Source organism: Panthera leo, chromosome E1, assembly GCF_018350215.1.
Source record: "Panthera leo isolate Ple1 chromosome E1, P.leo_Ple1_pat1.1, whole genome shotgun sequence".
In the NCBI taxonomy this organism is placed as follows: domain Eukaryota; kingdom Metazoa; phylum Chordata; class Mammalia; order Carnivora; family Felidae; genus Panthera; species Panthera leo.
The window spans coordinates 9983204-10002615 of record NC_056692.1 but is presented as its reverse complement, the minus strand read 5'-3'; the positions used below and the strand labels follow the sequence as shown (position 1 = coordinate 10002615).

Sequence of the window (19412 nt, the reverse complement as noted above, 5' to 3'; positions counted from 1 at the left end):
GTAACTCCTGCTTTCCTAGAGTTAATCCTCAGGGATTAATATGAGTCATATTAATGGCATTATATTTATGTCACTGTCTTTTGCTTCCAGTATTCTGGTTTGGGTGACCAGTGATCATCCTAACAGAGGGGAAATTAAAATTTCCTGGGCGCCTGGATGGCTCAGTTGGTTAAGTGTCTGACTTTGGCTCAGGTCATGGTCTCACAGTTCGTGAGTTTGAGCCCCGATTTGGGCGCTGGGCTGACGGCTCAGAGCCCGGAGCCTGCTTCGGATTCTGTGTCTCCCTCTCTCTCTGCTCTTCCCCTGCCCATGCTCTGCCTCTCTCTCCTTCAAATATAAATAAGCATTAAAAAAAATTAAAAAAATAATAGAACAGTCTGGAGAAAGGATTGAAAATGGATCTGTTTTGGACGTGGTGAAATACAGTTGAAATTTTCCACACCTCTTTCAGAAATTACCTGAGTAAGGAAGAGTATGAGACATAAACATAAATACCATCTTTCACGAAGCTTGGAGGCAGTGAAATCCCCAACCATAAAACAGGGGAGGGCTGGGGCGCCTGGGGGGCTCGGTTGGTTAGGTGTCCAGCTCTTGATTTTGGCTCAGGTCACATTCTCATCGTCATGAAATGGAGCCCCCTGTCGGGCTCCGCCCTGGAACATGGAACCTGCTTAAGATTCTCTCTCTCCCTTTCCTTTTGCCCCTTCCCTGCTCTCTCTTTCTCTCTCTCTCAGACAAATGAACAGAAACAAGAGAGGGCTGACAGAAGCTCCTGAAATCAAACGGGAGAAAACTAGATCTCTCAGGAGGAGCTGGCCAAGTTTACCACCAAGGTGACAGTAGACCCGAATATATAAAATCCTTCCTACGAACAATGGGAATAGGGTGCTTATTTACCCTAGAATTAGATGAAAATAATGTATTAGAAGAAATATTTAAAGATTTAAGAGACATGTGGTGCCTGATTGGCTCATTTGGTAGAATATGTGACTCTTGATTTTGGGGTGGTGAGTTCTAGCACCATGTTGGGCATAGAGCTTATTTAAAACAAAACAAAACAAAAACAAAAACCTCTAGTCCCTGGGCCTAGAACAGTACCTGGCCTAGAGTTTCTTTTTCTTTTTTTTTTTTAATTTTTTTTTTCAATGTTTTTTATTTATTTTTGGGACAGAGAGAGACAGAGCATGAACGGGGGAGGGGCAGAGAAAGAGGGAGACACAGAATTGGAAACAGGCTCCAGGCTCCGAGCCATCAGCCCAGAGCCTGACGCGGGGCTCGAACTCACGGACCACGAGATCGTGACCTGGCTGAAGTCGCTTAACCGACTGCGCCACCCAGGCGCCCCTAGAACAGTACCTGGCCTAGAGTTTCTTAATGAACGTATGCTAAACAATTTGTGGAATGAACTAGTCATTAAGTGATCCTACGACAAAAACATGACTCATTCTTAGTATTCGTTTTGGGGGTCCCTGGATGGCTCAGTCGGTAAAGCATACGACTCTTTATCTTGGGGTGATGAGTTCCAGCCTCATGTTGAGTGTAGAGATTACTTAAAAAAGAAAAAAAAAAAAAGATCTAAGAAAAATGACCAAATTAAAAAGATGAGCTGAATCCACACACCCAATCCATTTTTTTCCCAGGAACTATCCATCCGCAATGATAATTCCAAAATGTGTAACAGTGAAGTTCATGGATTTCATAAGCAAAGCAGTAATTCTTGGGGCAGCAAGGCATTTACATCGCTTGTAAGAAAAAAAAGAAAATCAGGCTGGTTTCAGGTATCATCGTGGCAGAGAAGACAATGAAGCAATATGTATGCATTTCTCAAGAAATAAAGTACCGCCCAAGAATTTCGTATGCAGCCAAACCTTTTCAGGATAAAGGCAACAAACGTTTTTGAACGCGAGAAACTCAGAGCCTATCATTTCCATAAATTGTGCTTGAAAAAACTAAAGCAAGATCTCCACAAGATGAGATCTCAAGATGACATCGCGAGACGGGATGGATCACAGGATGGGATGCCACAAAATAAGAGTGTGGCAAGGGGGGTGGGGACACTTTGGTGAAATCACTGGGGGTTCTGAGTCTGCTTCCCTGGAGGACCCAGATGAACACAAACGTGGGGCTGATAATTACAGAGCAGAATGTATGATTTTACAGACCCAGTAATGTAGAAGTGGTCTAACTAACAAAAATTGGGATGAGAAGGGAAAGTAAAGGAAGGGGTCTTTAAAGCACATTGATTTCCTCATTTTTTATAGCCAGGGGTGGAAATATTTCATTTAAAGCAGATTAAAAAAAGATCAAGGGATGCCCAAGTGGCTCAGTTGTTTAAGTATCTGACTTTGGCTCAGTTCATGATCTCAAGGCTCATGAGTTTGAGTCCAGCATCGGGCTCTGTGCTGACAGCTCAGAGCCTGGAGCCTGCTTGGGATTCTGCGTCTCCCTCTCTCTCTGCCCCTCCTCTGCTTGTGCTCTGTCTCTTCCTCTCTCAAAAAATAAATAAACATTAGAAAAAAAAATTTTTAAACAAGTAATAGAAGTATGTGTAAACATACTTAATTTTAAGAAAAAAGCAGACACCGGGGTGGCCTGGGTGGCTCAGTTGGTTGAGTGACCAACTTTGGCTCAGGCCATGATCTCTGGGTTCATGAGTTCAAGCCTTGCATGGGGCTCGCCAGTGCAGAGCCTGCTTCAGATCTTCTGTTCCCCCCCCTCTCTGTGCCCCTGCCCGTTCATTTTCTCTCTCTCAAAAATAAAAATTAAAAAAAAAACAACAAAAAAAAGCAAACATTAAAGAAATATAAAATCCTTTGACATTGGATGTGGAGACAGGAGGGATAAAGAAAAAGGAAACGTACTCTGTTACCGTTGTTCAACAAGCAGTAAACGGAAACAGTCTGGAGCGGTAGAGGACTGAGGGTATTATGTACAATTACAGTTGTAAAGGCAACCTTTTGAATAAAACTTAAACCCTCCAAATCCTTGGGAGAAACACACCCAACACAGCAAAGCAAACACCAAGCACATAAGAAAAGGGTAAAGAGGAACCTGAAAGGCTGTGAAAACACAGCATAAAACAACATAACCATTACATGAATAGGGCTAAACCCATCTATTCCAAGAAAAAAGACTTTTAGATGAAATCACTAAACAAAACTTGATGTTCGATTCAAGGGATTTGCCTAATACAAAGGCTTCAGAAAAGATGAAAACAGAAGGGCAGAGCTGTATTGGGCTGACGGCAAACAAAATTTAGTAGGCTTGTCATTAACATCGGACAAGGTTAAAGTCAGGGCAAAGGTCAAAAACATCAAATGAGACAAAGGTCATTTTATAATTTAAAGGGACAATTCACAAGAATATAAGGATATTTGTGCACAGATAACATAGCATCATCATTTACAAAGCAGGACTCCACAGAAATAAGGAGAAATAAAAACGCAATAGTAGTAAAGTTTTTTTTTAATGTTTATTTTATTTTTGAGAGAGAACATGAGTGGGGGAGGGCAGAGAGAGAGAGAGGGGGACAGAACACCTGAAGGGGGCTCTGTGCTGACAGCAGCAAGCCTGATGCGGGGCTTGAACTCGCGACCCCAGAGATGGTGACCTGAGCTGAAGTTGGACACTCAACTGACTGAGCCACCCAGGCTCCCAGATAGTATAAAGGGTTTAATTTACTTCTCTCAGATTATATCAGGTCAAAATACATTTAAGGACATGGAAGGTTCACATGACATAATTAATAAGTTATATTTCATTGATATGTGTTAAAATCTGTATGCCAAAAACGGAATATGCATTCCTCTCCAGGGCCCTTAAAGCATTCACAAAAATTGACTCTAGTTTAGGCCGCAAAGAAAACTCAAGTATTTAAAAGATGCAAAGTAGTAAGACAACATTGATCTCTGATCTCTGATCACAATGAAACAAAACTAAACTTTAATTAAACCCGGTCAGAAACAAAAGACTCTAACCCGTGGAAGTTTTAGAACTCTACCACCCTCTCTTAAAATTTATTTATTTATTTGTTTACTTGTTTATAAAGATTATTTTATTTATTTATTTATTTTTTAACGTTTATTTTTGAGAGAGAGAGAGAGACAGAATGTGAGTGGGGGAGGGGCAGAGAGAGAAGGAGACAGAGAATCTGAAGCTGGCTCTAGGCTCTGAGCTGTCAGCACAGAGCCTGATGCAGGACTCGAACTCATGAACCATGAGATCATGACCTGAGCTGAAGCTGGATGCCTAACCAACTGAGCCACCCAGGTACCCCATCTTTCTACTCTCTTATTCACCAAAGATGTCACTCATAGTAATGTAAAAAGTGATCTGCTATGTGTATGGCTGTTTCCACATCCATGTGTATGACCTCACCTCCTCTATTCACCCCACTACTCCAGCAGGGCTGTGCTGCTCACTGTGCAAACTACATAAGGGTACTCAGTGGCCTGCCTCCACTCCACATTAGCCATCTGTCCTCACATCCTGACCTGGTCATCAGCAACCATCTCTATTCTCTTACCGGAAATTCCTTTCCAGGTTGCTTCTTTTTTTTTTTAAATTTTTTTTTTCAACGTTTTTTATTTATTTTTGGGACAGAGAGAGACAGAGCATGAACGGGGGAGGGGCAGAGAGAGAGGGAGACACAGAATCGGAAACAGGCTCCAGGCTCTGAGCCATCAGCCCAGAGCCTCGAACTCACGGACCGCGAGATCGTGACCTGGCTGAAGTCGGACGCTCAACCGACTGCGCCACCCAGGCGCCCCGCCAGGTTGCTTCTTTGATTACTCCAATAAGATAAATAAATCTCGGACCCCCATCAAGATTCCCAGTCTGTTGAACCCACTTCTTCTCCACCATTCAGCTCTCTCCCTCTCCTACTTCTCTTCTTATGCAGCTTAGCTCCTATGATTCAGCATTTGATACACACACACACACACACACACACACACACCACACCTATCTATCCTCATAGACAACTCCCTCTCTTCCTTTCCAGAGAAAACTCTGGCTTTTTCTTCTTTCTTTCTTCCTGCCTCATACAACAGAACAGGCTGCTGTCCAAGCCAGGACTTCTCAATTTCAGCATCATTGACATTTTAGGCTGGAACATTCTTTGGTGTGTGTGTGTGTGTGTGTGTGTGTGTGTGTGTGTATAGTTGTGCATTGCAGAATATTTTTTTTTAATTTTTGTTTAACGTTTATTTATTTTTGAGACAGAGAGAGACAGAGCATGAACGGGGGAGGGGCAGAGAGAGAGGGAGACACAGAATCAGAAGCAGGCTCCAGGCTCTGAGCCATCAGCCCAGAGCCCGACGCGGGGCTCGAACCCACGGACCGCGAGATCGTGACCTGAGCTGAAGTCGGACGCTTAACCGACTGAGCCACCCAGGCGCCCCTGTGCATTGCAGAATATTTAGCAGCATCCCTGGCCTCTACCCATTAGATGCCAATAGCACCCCTAGTCACAATCAAAAATGTCTCCTGACATTAGCACATTTTCCTGGGTCGGGGTGGGAGGTAAATCCCCCCTGGTTGAGAACCACTAGTCGAGGCTCATCCTTCTGCTTGTGCCTGGGACTCCACCTCCACCCTCACATATATACAATCTTTTCAGGAATCATACAGTATGAAAAACCCTTTCCTCTCCTGTATGGTCAGAAGCTCTTTCTCAACTGGATTCTTTTCATAAATATTTAAACGTCTTTAAAAAAATCCTTCCTCAGCCACGCTTCCATCCCCAGCCATCAGTACCTCTTCTTCCCTTCCCCACCACATCTTGCAGAAATTGGTTATTCATCCTGCCTCCTCTATTCCTCCCTCCTCTCTCCTTCATCTATGACTCAGGGTTCTTGGCATTCCACCCCTGTAGCTTTCACTACGGTTTCAAGTGGCTTCCATGTCTATAACTGCAGTGGGCAGTTTTTAGCCTGTGGCCATAGGCACAATGGAGGAGAACTAGATGGAGGGAAGTAAAGATCATGAATTTTGTCGTGATCCGGTGGATTTCAGGTGTCTCAGAGGCATCCTGGAGGAGATGTTGGGTGGACATTGAAACAATGAGGGCTGGGGTCAGAGGAGAGGTCTGGGGTCAGAGGAGAGGTCTGGGTTGGGACATAAACTGTCTGGGTCTCCCCCAGTGTACGCAAGGATATACGGGTGTATGTGTGTGGGTAACTAATGCCACAAGTGTAATGTTAAGTACCTTGGCAAGGGGGCGATAGAGGGGCAAGTACCTTGGCAAGGGTGTGGAGAGCAATTATGATCACTCGAAGGGTTTTCAAAATGCAGATTTCTGGGCCTCACCCCCAGATTTTAATACAGGAAAAACTGAATAGCCTCCCTGTGATGGAGAATTGTCATTTTTACCAAGTTCCCAGACGATGCTGAAGCTGCTGGTGCAGGTACCACCACATTTTGAGAACCACTGATCTAGAGCGAGGAGAGGTGGCCCAGGGCTCGACTGGAGCGTTCCCACACTTATTAGCTACAAGCGGAGGTGAGCCCCTGAGGGAGACAGAGAGGAAGCGCGGGGGAAGAAACACCACCACCAGTTCGTGGATGGAGAGCTGCGAGGGTGAATGTGCAGGGGGCGCAGGACTACATCTCCCAGGATGCCTCGCGCCGGCTCTCGCCCGCCCCCTGGAGGCGGCTGCGGGAGGCGCGGGTAGGATCCCAGGGACCTTTCGTGGAGCATCCGTGAGCTCGGGGAGCCGCGGCGGCTGCGGGCTGCGGCGGCGCGGCGGGAGCGAGCGGAGCCGGTGAGTAGGCGCCGCGCTGGTCGCCGGCTCTTTTGCGCCTCAGCTGCGTCGTCTTCCCGGGTCGGGCGGGCGAACCCTGGGGTCCGAGGGTCCAGGCAGCGGGGCGCAGGACTGTCCGTCCGAGACGGAAGACGCGCTGTTGCCGTTGTCGCTGCGGTGGCCCCGGTCCCCCACCGCCCGGCGGGTCCCGCCCCCAGCCCGGGACGGACCTCCTACCCTGTCCTGCCCACCAAGCCCGGGAACTGCGGGACCGGTGCCGCAGGTGGCAGCGGCAGGGGGCCGCCCCCCTCCCTTCTGGGCCCCAGGGGTTGGCGTAGGAGCCCAGGACAGAGGGCCAGGTGACCCCAGAGGACTGCGGCCCTGAGAGGCGCCCCCAACCCTCGCCGCGGTGGGACAGGTGCCTGGGCACGCCCGGCCGGGGCTCTCCCGGCCCCCGGAGCCTCCCGCACCTTTCTCCTGGTGCTGTCCGGGGGATGCGTGTATGTCGGGGACCGGCTAACCCTTGGCCATCCTCCGCGTCCACAGAGCTCCGATCCCCCTGTTGGCCTGGGGTGACCGGGGAAGGCGCTGGCCGTGCGTCTCCCGGGTCAGCCGGCGGTGCCACAGCGCAGTGCACCTGTGAGCCCTGGGGGACCGTTTGGATGCTTAGGGGTGGCCCGGTGATGCGGAGCCTGCCAGGAGTGCAACAGCAACGACCTCCTTCCCAAATGTGTTTGAAATGAAATGAGTTTTAGGTCCCCCCCCCCCCTTTTTTTTTAAAGGAAGTTTGACCCTGCATATCTCATTTTTATTTTGAGCGAGCTGCAGTTTTCAGCACGTAAGTTTATATAATAAGCAGTATAAGGCTTGGGGAAAAAAAAAAAATTACTGCGAAGGTGCTCTTCCTTGCCCTCTATCGGAAGAATTATGTTGGACTGGTTGACATGCTTATCCATTAGTAACTGCGGTAGCTGGAGGCAGGAGATAACGTGTTTTTGAGGGGAGGCACAACTCAACTCTTCAGGACAAATTTTGGTTTGAGAAGATTTTGGTTATCCGGTTGCAAACACGAAGCTTTTGCAACGTTTAAGACGGGGGAGGAGAGACAGAGCAAGTTTGTCAACTTTAAGGTCTTACTCCACAGAAGACAGCTTTGCGTAGTACCTTTGAGAAAGCAAGCACGTTTAATTTGGTAGCTTAGGCTAGATCTGAAGCTGAGCCTTCATACAAAACTCTATCCGTTTTAATAGTTTTTCAGTTGACTTGTTTGGTTGTTGTAGGCAAATACTCTCTCTTCATCTGTTCGAAGGGAGCAGACGTCTCTTACCAATGTTTGTACTTCTTATTTTCCATTGACCACTGTCTGCACAGTCCTGGCTATTAAGGTTAGCTAGGACAGTTTGTTTCGGGCTCGGTTTTAGGGCAGTGATCCAATGCGATCTTCACGAAATATATTCTTACCATATTAAGTAAGTTTTCATTTATGCCTAATTACTAAGAGTTTCAAAAGTTAGGAGTCAGTGTTGAATCCCACCCCCCCCCCCAAGTGCTTGTGTATCACACGTATTGATATGACTGTGTAGTTTTCTTCTTAAAATTGATAACATCGGTGATTATACTGCTAGATTTTCGGTCACTAAAATCCTGGCATAAATTAAAATGCACTTTTGGGTTGTTTGATAGATTCAATAAGCTAACATTTAATTAGAGTTTTAGCATTTATATTTATAAGCGAGATCGGTCACTTTTCCCTCCTGCCCCCCTTTTTTGGTCTGAGTTTATAATTATGCTGATTATGTCCTCACCGAATCAGTTGGGAAGTTTTCCATCGTTTTCTCTGCTGTGGAGCAGAAGAATTATCTGTTCCTTAAAGTTTGGCAGAATCTGACTGCAGGCTGCCTGGGCTGCTGGTGATCATCTTTTTTTAAGAAGTTGATATCAATACTTAACTATCTTTTCTATTTTTTTCCACGACCATTGATTTTCCTCAGGTTTTCTATTTCTCCAAAGTCAATCTAGTGCTTTATATCTGCCCAGAAAATCATTAACATTATTGGAATTTAATGTGTGTTCGCATAATGTTGTAGATAGTCTTCTGTTGCAGGAAAATAGTTCTTCCACATTTATGGTGTGTTCGTCTTGTTCACACTCTTGTGTGTGTGCCTTTTCTCTTTCTTTGTATCGGTCAGGCTTGCTTCCTCCTTGCTTATTTCATTATCATTCCAAAGCGCCAGTTCTGGATTTATTGATTAATCCCGTTACTTTTATTTTTGTACGTCAGTAACGTACATTCTTAATCTTCCTACTTAATTTGAATTTATTTTTACAAGTTCTAGCCTTTTGAATTTGAAGGCTTAGATCATTTATGTAATCTTTCAGTCCTCCTTCTGAACAAGGCAAGGACTTCTAATATTTTCACTCCAGTTACCTCCCATTTGCTGTTAAGCTCTGTTACTACTTCAGTCCTTTAAATTGGACATTATTCCTGTTTCAGATTCTGTGTCTCCCTCTCTCTCTGCCCCTCCCCCGTTCATGCTCTGTCTCTCTCTGTCCCAAAAATAAATAAAAAACGTTGAAAAAAAAATTTTAAAAAAAAAACAAAAAACCGACTTCAGCCAGGTCACGATCTCGCGGACCGTGAGTTCGAGCCCCGCGTCAGGCTCTGGGCTGATGGCTCGGAGCCTGGAGCCTGTTTCAGATTCTGTGTCTCCCTCTCTCTCTGCCCCTCCCCCGTTCATGCTCTGTCTCTCTCTGTCCCAAAAATAAATAAAAAACGTTGAAAAAAAAATTTTTTTAAATTGGACATTATTGGGGCGACTGGGTGGCTCAGTCCGTTAAGCGTCTGACTTCGGCTCAGGTCATGATGTCACAGTTCGTGGGTTCAAGCCCGGTGTTGGGCTCTGTGCTGACAGCTCGGAGCCTGGAGCCTGCCTCTGATTCTGTGTCTCCCTCTCTCTCTCTCTGCCCTCCCCCGCTCGCGCTCTGTCTCTCTCTGTCTCTCAAAAATAAATAAATGCAAAAAAAAAAAAAAGAAAATAAATAAATTGGACATTATTGCTGATGTTACTATTATACCGATTTTCTTGGTCAATATTTACTAGACTTCTGTACCTGTTTATCTATCTTCTTCACTCTCCATTCTGTCTTTTTTTTTTTTTTTAATTTATTTTTGAGACAGAGAGAGACAGAGCATGAGCAGGGGAGGGGCAGAGAGAGAGGGAGACACAGGATCTGCAGCAGGCTCCAGGCACAGTGCCTGATGCGGGGCTCGAACTCACGGAGTGTGGGATCATGACCTGAGCTGAAGTCAGATGTTTAACGGACTGAGCCACCCAAGTGCCCCATTCACTCTCCATTCCTTCTTATATCACTTTGAATCATTTTCCTTCTTCCTGAAGTACATTCTTTAGAAGTTCCTTCAGTGATGATGCATTCTGTTTTTATAATATCTGAAAATGCCTTTATTTTGCCTGCACTCTTGAATTTTGGCTTCACTAGGTTTCTCTAGTCCATTGATTTTAAAGTTGTTGTAGTTTGGGGCGCCTGGGTGGCTCAGTCGGTTAGGCGTCCGACTTCAGCTCAGGTCACGATCTCGCGGTCCATGAGTTCGAGCCCCGTGTCGGGCTCTGGGCTGATGGCTCAGAGCCTGGAGCCTGCTTCGGATTCTGTGTCTCCCTCTCTCTCTGCCCCTCCCCCGTTCATGCTGTGTCTCTCTCTGTCTCAAAAATAAATAAACGTTTAAAAAAAAATTAAAAAAAAAATAAAGTTGTTGTAGTTTTTTTCTTTTTCTCCCCTAGCAGTTTTTAAAGATGTTTTGTGGCTGGAAGGCTTTGGGATCTCTAGTCTGCCATATTGCTGAAAGAAGGATGGAGATAAGAAAACAGAAATTAGTTTGTAATCTAATGAGCTGTCAGTTTTTGTGACATTTTTCTGCATGAAATTGTAGATTTATTTCCAATTTATTAATTACAAATTATGTTCTCTGTCTCCTTAGCTTACTTTTTCTCTGTTTGATCTGTTGATTCTGAGAGTTGTGTTAAAGTTTTCCACTATGATTCCCAGTGGGTTTCTTTTGTTCTATTTCTATTAGTTTTTGTAATATGTATACTTACAGACCACCTGTAAATAGTGCTTATCTATTTACGTGTATTTAAAAAAAAATTTTTTTTTTTAACGTTTATTTATTTTTGAGACAGAGAGAGACAGAGCATGAACGGGGGAGGGGCAGAGAGAGAGGGAGACACAGAATCAGAAACAGGCTCCAGGCTCTGAGCCATCTGCCCAGAGCCCGACGCGGGGCTTGAACTCACGGACCGTGAGATCGTGACCTGAGCCGAAGTCGGACGCTTAACTGACTGAGCCACCCAGGCACCCCAATTTACATGTATTTTTGAAGTTATGTTTTTAGATACTTTTTAATTTTTTTAAATAAAGTTTATTTACTTATTTTGAGAGAGAAAGCACATTCGTGCATGTGCAGGGGAGGGGCAAACAGAGAGGGTGAAAGAGAATCCCAAGCAGGCTCTGCAATGTCTGAGCAGAGCCCGACACGGGGCTCGATCTCACGAACTGTGAGACCATGACCTGAGCCAAAATCAAGACTCAGAAGCCCAACTGACTGAGCCACCCAGGCACCCTTTATGGAGGTATAACATAAATGTTTAAAGGTACACACATATTAAGTGTATAGATCCATGAATTTAGACGGGCTGAACACACATATAACCGACACTCAGAACAAGAAACAACCTTTCCAACACTCCAGAATCTGCCCTCATGTGTCCCACCCCCAAGGATAACCACTATCTTGATTTCTTTTTATTTTTTAAATGTTTCTTATTTTTTGTATTTGAGGGAGAGAGAGAGAGAGAGAGAGAGAGAGCAGGGGAAGGGCAGAGAGATGAGGACAGAATCTGTAGAGGCTGTAGGCTCCAAGCTGTCAGCACAGAGCCCGACGTGGGGCTCGAACTCACGAGCAGTGAGATCATGACCTGAGCCGAAGTTGGACATCCAGCTGACTGAGCCACCCAGGTGCCCCCACTGTCTTGATTTCTAACGCAGTAGATTCGTTTTAGCTATTCTCATACTTTACATCAATAGAATCATATAGTATGTGCCCTTTTACATCCAGCTTCTTGCCATCAACCTTACAGTTGTGTGATTTGTCTGTAGTCCTGAGTGTAGTTGTGGTTTGTCCGTTCTCCTTGCTGTATGTATCCCATCATGTGTGTATCCACGATGTAGAAACCCATTTTACGTGATTGACAGTTGGGTTGTTTGCAGTTTGGGGATACGGTGAATAGCGCTGCTGTGAACATTCTAGCACATGTCATTTGTTGAATGAATGTATGCGTGTCTGTTGAGTGTGTACATCCAGGAGGAGAATTGCTTGGTCATAGCACATGCCTAGGGTTTGAGTAAATATTGACAGTTTCTAAGTTATGTACCTGAGAAACATACATGGTAGCTGCCATCTCTTGGTAATTTCCGTCTTTTAGATTTTAGTCATCCTGGTGGGTATCCCATTGTGGTTTTAATTCGTATTTCCCTTATGATAAATGAAATCGAGCTCTTTTGCTACCCTTAAATTTTCACACCTATCTAAACATTTTTTTCCCTTGGTGTTTAAAGCTAATCTGTATATATGAACCCTTCGTGAGTAAAGCAAGAGTGAACCTTAACCTGATTTTAATTCTGCCTCGTATTAAGATCATATGGAATTTGTTTTTTTTTTACATTATGCATAAACAGCCATGTTTTACTGATTATTTACTCATCATTGATAAGTTTTGCCAATTATTTGCTCTTCATTTGTCTTTCATCTCCTGTTTTTCTACTTTGTGGATTCATTATTCCTTAAGTGAATCCTCAAGTAACTTTGTTTTTCCACCTGAGATTTTGTGGATGGTAAACTTTCTGAGCCTTTGCACGTGTAAAGTATTTTTTATTTTGCTTTTCTGCCTGAGTACTCTCGGCTGAGGATAGGATTCCAGGTTAAAACCTCTGCATTTTGAAGGTAATTCTTCATTATCTGCTGGTAACTAGTGTCGTGGATGAGAAGTTTCTACAGTGTGATTTCCATTTCTCTGTAGTTAACCTGTTTATTTTCTCTGAAGCTTAACCATTTTTTCTTTTTTCTTGGTGTTGGAACATTTTACTATTTGTCCAGGGGGATAGTTCTCTTTTGTTCTTTCTGCTCAGTGCTTAGTGGCCCCTTTCTTTCCATAGATTAACGCATTTCTGTGGCACGGGGGAAGTTTCTCTTTGGGTATTTCCTTGCCTCCATTGTCTTTTATTTTCTTTTTCTGGAATTACTATTAAATGGGTATCAGAATCTCTCAATTCATCTTTCATGTTTCACTTTCATCTTTTCAACTTTTTCTTTCATCTTTCACTTTCTTCTCAAATGATCTGCCTCCTCCTTATCTTTATGGGCTGCATTTTGGGAGATTCCTTGGCTTGGATTTTCCCACTCACAAATCTAGTGTTTGGCTTTGTCCAGTCAACTCACCAGTCCATCTGTTGAGTGTTTTCCATGTTGATTATCATTTATTTAACTTTCAAGGTCTCTACTTGGTAAAATTTAGTTTTTAGAATAGAAAAGATATTCAGTGTTCAAAAATCATACTGTGTGTGGGGTGCCTGGGTGGCTCAGTCGGTTAAGCGTCCAACTTCAGCTCAAGTCCCGATCTCACAGTTCATGGGTTCGAGCCTTGTGTCGGACTCTGTGCTGACTTCTCAGAGCCTGGAGCCTGCTTCGACTTCTCTGTCTCCCTCTCTCTGCCCCTTCCCCGCTCACACTCTGTCTCTGTCTCTCTCTCTCAAAAATAAATAAAACATCTAAAAAAATAAAAAAATCATACTGTATTAAAAAGATATGCATGAAAGGTCTCCCACCATCCCTTTCCCCCGTCTGCCTAGTTCTCCCTCACCCCACAAGCAGGTAGCCCCGTTATTAGTTTTGTATATGTCCTCCAAGGTCTCCTTGTGCAAATACAATGATATATGAAACGATTCTTAATCCCTCCTTTTTTTTTTTTTTTTGCACAAATAATAGCGTTATTCCATGTTCTGCCCCTCACCCTGCTTTTTTATTTCACAGTGTAGAGATCTTCACCTCTCAGCTGCTTCCTTTTCACAGACAGACTGTCCCCTCCAATCTTCCTACGGATGTCTTAATATTCTATGTGCTGGACTAACTAACTCTCTTTCCTTGGGTGTATGTTCTGTTGACTTGCTGTCCCCATTTTGTGACGTTACAAAAACTCAGTGACTCTCCTTTTGGTGGCCGTCTTTACGTTTGAGAATTCCCATTTCCCTGCCTGTCCTGTTTGCCATAGGCCATCTCCGGCGATTGCCAAGGAGTTGCATGGTGCTGCTGAGAGGGGTGCATAGTCCAGGTGAGGGAACATTTGTTGTAGGCTGCTCAGTGAGTGTGGGGAAGGGTCTCGTCGTCCTGGCTTATCTGACTGTAGTTCCCCAGTTCATCGGGTTGTCATATTCCATCCCTGCCCCGTCTTCTCTCTGCCGATTCAGAGCCTGAAGCTCCTTATCATTTCCCGCTGCATGACGGCCTCCTCCCGGGCAGGTGTGGGGCTGTACTTTGCTCAGGCAATCTCGTTCTGAGTACCCTCTACCTTTCAGAAAGTTCTTAGACGTTCTAGTTAGCCAGTGGCACTGTTTCTTTATTTGTGTGTGTCTAGGTGTCTTATCAATTTAATATTTTAAAAATAATACTTTTTGCCATTCCATGGGTTTTTAGGCCACCCGGAAGGCAGAAGTGTGTGTTTTGTCCATTATGTCAGTCCAATCTCCAATATTATCTTTTATTTAGATTGTATTTGTAGGCCTGGGGTCCACAAGACCACCCTGAGATTTAGTGATTCCTTAGGAGGTCTCACAGGACTCAGCACACTGGCTTATTCATGGCTGTGATTTGTTTTGTGAGAGGCTACAAAGCAAAATCATCAAAGGGAAGAGGCACACAACACCAAGTCCAAGGACACTGGCTCCCAAGAGTCCTCTTCCAGTAGAGTCACAGGACGTGTTTAATTCTCCGCGACGAGCCGTGACAGCATGTGTCCCCCAGTGTCGTCCACCGGGGCAGCTCACTAGAGACTCAGAGAGACTCATGGGTTTTACAGGGGGCTGATCATGTAGGCGCCCTCTGCCTAGCATATTCCAAAACTTCAGACTCCCGGCAGGAAGGCAGGTGTTCAGGATCAACCACAGTGTTTGTGCAAACACTTTAGGCTCAGAGAGCCTCTCTTATCAGTTCTACAAATGTTAGGAACATTTGTTCCTAATCTAACAAATTAGATCTAAATCTAATTTAGATCCTATATCTAATTTGGGAACTTCCCAAATCTAAGTTCTCCATGTCAGCCAAAGGCTAACCTCACAAGCAGGGCCTTTTTAGAATTGGAATCTCCCAGGTGCCTGGGTGGCTCAGTCGGTCGAGCGCCCGACTTCGGCTCAGGTCATGATCTCACGGTTCGTGAGTTTGAGCCCCGCGTCGGGCTCTGTGCCGACAGCTCAGAGCCTGGAGCCTGCTTCCAATTCTGTTCCTCTTCCGCTTGTGCTCTGTCTCTGTCTCTCTCAAAAATAAATAAAACTTTAAAAAAAAAAAAAAGATGACAGGTGGCTTATCATCGAATGTAGCAATCTGCAGCTCATAATAGACACCTTCTCCACAGACCATTCTGATCACCCCAGTCCGCGTCAGGCTCTGGTCCCCAAACTCCGGCCACGGCTCTGCTCATGGAGCATTTTCTCACTTACTTCTCCTTTGTGGTTGCATTAGATGGGTTCGTTGCTTCACCCTTTGGGCCTGAGTTTAATCTCCCACAAGATGGAGAATTCCCCGAGGACCGAACAGCAACGCCTACTTAGTTATGTTAGTTGTGCCTCCCTAGTAGGGTGAAATGCTCACAGTTGGTGCCTATTAATGCTTGCTGAAGGAATGGCTACAGGGGAGTAGGAAGCCGTGTCCTCTTTATTCTGTCCCCTGCTTAGCACGTGGCTGATTTTTGTTCTGTGAGGAGGACAGTGATGTAAAACACCAAGCTGACATTAACTGCCCGGATTGTCTGTCTGAGTTCTGTCTCCCCAAGCAGCAGATGGTATACTCAAAGATTTTTGGTTCGAAAGGTGTTTTGAGGTCATTGAACCTGCGTGGGGGGCTTAGATTCCCAAACCATTTTTTTGTCTATGTAACCCCACGTAACATATCTGGTTGTAGATCTGTTTCTTCCCTCTCCCCGTGTTTTCAGACCTCAGGCGTGGGGAATAATTAATCATATTTACCTTCTTGGCACTTTATCATCATTGATCTATGCAAGCCCCTCCCTTGTTGTGTTTACTTGTTTCTGCATTTGTTGGTTCATGTCCCCCCCCCGCCCCCCCCCAGATGGTCTGTGTGAGAATCTCTTTGGGATTTAGACTCAGGAGCAGAGTTTCCTGGTCACAGCGTGCACCTGTGCTTCATAGAACCAAGTACGGCCAGGTCAGTCTTCAACGTGTCTGCACCATCCACCCTTCCCCAGCAGTGCACAGGATTTTAGCTTTGCCTCTTGATATGTTGACTGACAGAACTTTAATAATTGAGACATTTCTGGGGCGCCTGGGTGCCTCAGTTGGTTAAGGGTCTGACTTCGGCTCAGGTCCTGATCTCTAGGTTTGTGAGTTCAAGCCCCGCATTGGGCTCTTTGCTGTTTTAGATCCTCTATCCTCCTCTCTCTGTGCCCCTCCCCTGCTCACTCTCCCTCTCCTTCTCTCTCTCTCTCAAAAATAAGCAAACTTAAAAAAAAGAAGACATTTCACCTAAAAATCCATAGCCCTAGCCTCTGTTGAATAAATCCTATTTCCTCGTCGGCTAAAGCAGCCGAATGGTGGTTCCTCCTTCATGCCACAAGCTCTCCCCAACCCGGGTGGCTTCACTCGTTCTCTTGACCTCCTGGTCCCTGGAGTCGTTTGGGTTTATGACCAGCCCTGTTGTATGTGAAGCCACACCTTGTAAATAAATAATCTGGCGTTGATATTCACGAAGATGTTAGATGAACGTGGTTGTGGGGTCAAGTGGACTCAGAGTTGCGAGCACAGCAGCTCATGACATCGAATGGGCGTCAGACTTAATGTCCCCACCATCCTTCAGCAGCAATAACTCATTCTTTCCAACTCTTTCTGCACTGTCATTTATTTGGATGCACAAAGAGGCCTTCGTGGAAGCGGGAGCTCTAAACCAAGCGTCTGCAAACTTTCTGTGAAGAGCCAGATAGTGAATATTTTAGGATTTCCAGGGTCATACGGTCTCTCTCATAACGACTCAACTCTGCCCTTATAGCCCAAAGACATTGCCAACAGGGGGTGGGCTCCATTCATTTGGCCACAAGCTGTAGTTTGCCAACTCAATTATTCCTCTCTTCTCTTATTTCTGAGGTGCGAGTTTATAGCATTCACCTAATTGCTGCACAGTGAGCACCTACTGTGTGCCAGTGCTAAGATTATAATGAAGGACAAGGTACAAATCAGTCTTTAAGTATGGAGACAAATGAGCAGACAATTACCCAGGAAGAGAACAGGCCAGTGTTCTGGGGCGCCTGGGTGGCTCAGTCCTTTGAGCATCTGACTCTTGATTTTGGCTCGGGTCATGATCCCAGGATTGTGGGATTGAGCCCTGCGTTGGGCTCTATGCTGAGCATGGAGTCTGCTTGGGGTTCTCTCTTTCTCTCCCCCCCCCCCCACACCCTTTCCCTCTCCCTCAGCCCCTCTCCTGCTCGTGCTCTCTCTCTTTCTCTCTCGAATGAAAAAATAAAAATATTAAAAAAAAGAGAAGATAACAGGCCAAGACCAGGTGAGCACAGAATCGGGCACTGGGGCTTAGGATGAAGCATATCAGACAAGACTTTCTGTAAGAAGGAGAGATCTAAAATAAAGGGGGAAGAGGAGTTAGGTGGGATGGGGCAAGGGCCTTGAGGGTTTCACTCACTATAGCTGGGGGGTAAAGATCAGGGTTTTGTGGTGCAGGGAAGGGGGGAGTCGGGACAGCGGTAGCTTGGGTGGCAAGCGGCCAAAAAGTGGGTGGCAGGAGTGACAAGGAAGAGATTGAGTCCCAAACCCACAGGCAGAATCACCAATGCTTAAATAACCCAAGGTTGATGGTGGCGATTCCACGGCTATTAAAATATGCCAGAAACTAGGAAAAGATAGAAAGTTCTCCAAATAATTTCACAAAATTAAGGTAGCCCTGATAGAGAACAGTGGGAGCCCAGCAAAAGCCAAGTACGGACCAAAGCTTACCTGTGGTACCTATGCACGTATCCCGAGTGAAATGGCAAAATGAATGCAGCAGAATCAAACGAGTAATACATTTTGGCCGAATAGTTTTCACTCCAGGAATTCAAGAATGGTTCGATGTAAGGACATATGTTAGTGTCACCCATTGTGTAAATAATGAAAGGGGAAAGCTATGTAATCGCACAGAGAGGTACGGAAAGAGCGCTTCATAGGATTGGACTTTGCATCTGGTCGTTCTTGCAATGCTTTCGTTTGCCCTGCCTTCAGCGTGTGCGGTCTTCCCGGCCTGGCTGACTGTCGCCCCTTCTCTTCCTCTGGCAAACCCTTGCCCGTTTTTTGTATCCTTTTTCATTCATCACGTTTTCTTGTGAGCCCTCTCTCGGGTACCCTGTGTGGAGGAAGTTACCCTCTTCTCTCTAATGCAGTAACGCTCTATCCGTATCTCTACCCTCGTGTTTCAGTGGCCATTCTCCGTTTCTGTTAGTACTGAGTTGATTTCCTTCTGTAGGAACCGGGTCCTGTGCTAGGCACTTAGGTCCTGTGTTCGATACAGAGACGGGCACCGATCCTGCCAACTTCATTTTGTGGGCTCCTTTGCCCAGATGCCACTGGCTAAGGGTGGCTAGTGAAAGACACTGGTGGAAGATTGGAAGGTGAGGGGAAGGGAGAAGCCAGGGGATTTCTTCCCCATCTTCTGCTTGGTCCCAGCTCCGGCCGAGTGACGCTGGCCTCTGGTGATACCACCTTCTTCCTTTTCCCTCTAGCCTTAAGTGTGCTGGGCACGTCCCACTCTTGCCGATCTCTGGCTTGGCTCACCACCCCGCCGTCCCATTTGGCTGTTTAGCCCTTCCCCAAACCTTGTAACTACTCCCTGTATTAAATTCCCTCTTACTGAACTGCCTCTTTTGAATGCCGTTTTCTTGATTGGACCCTGCCCGCTAAAGGCAAGAGCCCTACTCCTGTGTCTTATAGGACAAATGGACATTAAAACAACTCTGATTTTTTTTTTTTTTTCTGTTCAAGGCTCCTTTCTTCCTTTTTCTGGAAGTACACTTCGCTTTGGGTGCGGGGACTGGCCGTGACCCAGATTGAAACAACCATAGAACTTCATACTCCCTGTTCACGAAGATTTTTCCAAGGGTAACTGTCATCCATATCGGGCTGATCACTTTTCCTTGCATAGTTCAAAATGGAGCCCAGTAAAGCAAGAGGTTGGAGTTAGAAGGGTGCACGAGCTCCACGGGAGCTTGGCCCTTGTTTTGTTCAATGTATGTCTCCAGTGCATAGTAAGTGCCCAATAAACACAACTTCATAAAATCTAAGATGCTAGAAATTTTAAAACAATTATTTTGTGTTCCACTAAAAAAGAAAAAA

The 19412-nt window shown here is 45.4% G+C and overlaps 1 long non-coding RNA gene across 1 annotated transcript; it reads left to right on the top strand.

Moving 5' to 3' along the window:
* The first annotated feature begins 704 nt into the window (after nt 1–704).
* On the top strand, nt 705–1853 carry LOC122207279. The gene is made up of 2 exons (XR_006196753.1): nt 705–833; nt 1641–1853. It is a non-coding gene; the product is annotated as an uncharacterized LOC122207279 (long non-coding RNA).
* Nucleotides 1854–19412: the final 17559 nt, after the last annotated feature.